Source organism: Canis aureus, chromosome 26, assembly GCF_053574225.1.
Source record: "Canis aureus isolate CA01 chromosome 26, VMU_Caureus_v.1.0, whole genome shotgun sequence".
Lineage (NCBI taxonomy): Eukaryota > Metazoa > Chordata > Mammalia > Carnivora > Canidae > Canis > Canis aureus.
The window spans coordinates 41,842,240-41,844,779 of record NC_135636.1 but is presented as its reverse complement, the minus strand read 5'-3'; the positions used below and the strand labels follow the sequence as shown (position 1 = coordinate 41,844,779).

The following is a 2,540-nucleotide window of genomic DNA, read 5'->3' as shown; positions in this document are numbered from 1 at the left end:
TGCCCCGAAAAGTATATATAATATTTTAAAACCATCACAGACTGATTCAGGCAAAAAATTAACAATGAATGCTTAATCTTAGAGCTCAGAGAAATTTATGAGGAACAAAATATTTTATTGATCTTCTACATTTCCCCCCAACAGCTTATGTATCAATTTTTTTTTTCTCACTTGAAAATTTTATTGGTCAGGGAGAAAGGAAGTCAGGCAGCCCCCCCAGCTTCCTGCCCAGGGTTCCACAAGCTCTCACTGCTTCCTGTTGCCATTGATGGGGCGGTTCACGTGCTCGGGGGACAACAGGAATGCCTTGAGCTTGGGTCTGGCGCTGAGGCGCGCCACATAGGCCGAGAGCAGGGGGAAGGAGTCCAGGCAGCTGGGGGCCAGGACCTGGTGAATCAGCAGCAAGTCCAGCAGGTTGTAGTCCGCGAAGGAGATCTGGTTGCCCACGATGAAGGCCTGGCCCCCCTCATTCTGGGACAACAGCATTTCAAAAGGCTTCAGGTAACCTGGTAGTGCCTTCACATACTCCTCCTTTCCTGCCTCATAATTAGTGTAGATGAGGAGGGCATATTTGCAGCGGAGATCCTCCACACCATCATTCACTACATCCAGCAAGGCCGCCTCCTGCTGGTCCTTCCCGTAGAGCCCAAGGGAGCGGCCCAGGTGTCGCAGGATGGCATTGGACTGGTACAGGGTGAGGTCTCCATCCTGGAACTTGGGGAGCTGCCCGTATAGACAGGAGGCCTTGAGTGAGCCGTTCATCCAGGTCTCCATGGTCACCACCTCCTCCTTCCAGCTCTGGCCCTGGTCAGCCAGCAGCATGTGCATGGCCTCACAGCGCCCTCGAACAGGGAAGTAGATGATGGTGTAGGGTGGCCTGGTTGCAGCGCGGGTGGCGGTGGCGGTGGTGGCGGCGGTAGCAGTGGCAGCGGCGGTGGCAGCAGAGCTCTTATGTATCAATTTTAACGAGAGCTATACCTTCACCAGGAGATCAAAAGCCACATCATCAAGGAGAGGTGACGGACATGTCTCCCCAAATGTGACTCCCTGAGAAAGACACACCACTTAAGTCATATTTCAGTTGGGGATGCATAACCTGAATCAAACTGGAGCAGATTTTGCAAAAATGATCACACCAATCATTTGCAAAAATGATTTTGTATTTTGCAAAAATGATCACACCAATATTTATCCCTCCCAAGTGCTTTTCTTACGCTGTGACATTGACATGCCTCCTGCAGAAGTGGAGTCCATGTTCCCTGCCCTTGAACCTGGGCCGAACACAATAATTTTCTCAACTAATAGAAGGCAGTGAAAGTGCTAGTGCATGACCTCCAAGACTAGGTCATAAAAGGCAATATAGCTCCTTCCATTCTTTCTCTCTTACTTGGATGCTTGCCTTTTCCAGCCCAGCCACCATATTGTGAGGAAGCTCAGGACACATGGAGATGCCCTATGTGGATGTTCAGACCAAAACCCAGCTAAGCCCCAGCCAGCAGCCAGCATCAACAGCTGGATAGATGAATGAATAAGCTTGATATTATTACAGGCTTCTCCACTATGCCCTTTCTGAATTCTTGTTCCGTAGGAATTTGGGGTAATTTGTTTCACAGCAATGTGAAGCAGACAAATCCTAAATGAGGAACAGTCTATGCAATAATTGGACTGTATTCTTAAAACATGTTAATGTCATAGAAGACAAAGAAAAGCTGAGGAATCATTCCAGACTAAAGAAAACTGAAGAGACATAACAACACAGTGCAAAACATGGTCTTGAGCTGGATCCTGTCCTAGAGGGAAATAATCATGTAAAGGACATTATTGCATCAGTTGACAAAACTGGAATATGGGTGGTAGATTACAGGATTATATCAAGGTTAAATTTCTTGAATTTGGTAACCATGCTTAGTTATATAAAATAATACCTTGTTCTTAGGAAGTATTATGCTGAAATTTTAAGGGGTAAATGGTGCATGATATATGTAATCTATTTGCAAATGGAAAAAATAAATACATTTTAAAAGATTTTATTTATTTATTTGAGAAAGAGATTGAGAATGAGTGGGGGAAGAGCAGAGGGAAAGAGACAAGCAGACTCCCTGCTGAGTGCAGAGGCTGTTGAGGGGCTTGACCCCACTGCCCTGAGATCAAGACCTGAGCCCGAATCAAGAGTTGGACACCTGGGACACCTGGGTGGCTCAGTGCTTGAGTGCCTTGTCTTTGGCTCAGGGCATGATCCTGGGGTCCTGAGATCTAGTCCCGCATCAGGCTCCCTGCAGGGAGCCTGCTTCTCCCTCTGCCTATGTCTCTGTGACTCTCTCTGTGTCTTTCATGAATAAATAAAGTCTATTTAAAAAAAAAAAGAGTTGGACACCTAACCGACTGACCCACCTTAGGCGCCCCCAGAAAAATAATTTTTTTCAGAAAAATAAATATTAATAATGAATACATATATTCACATGAAGAAAGAGAGGATGATAAAACACACATGGCAAAGTATTTTCAAAATTGGTGAATGTGAATAATGGGTATACTGGAAT

General features: G+C 45.7%; 1 pseudogene; it reads right to left on the bottom strand.

Moving 5' to 3' along the window:
- Nucleotides 1-218: 218 nt before the first annotated feature.
- LOC144298855 (glutathione S-transferase P pseudogene) lies at nt 219-943 on the bottom strand (annotated as a pseudogene).
- Between the last annotated feature and the right edge of the window lie 1,597 nt (nt 944-2,540).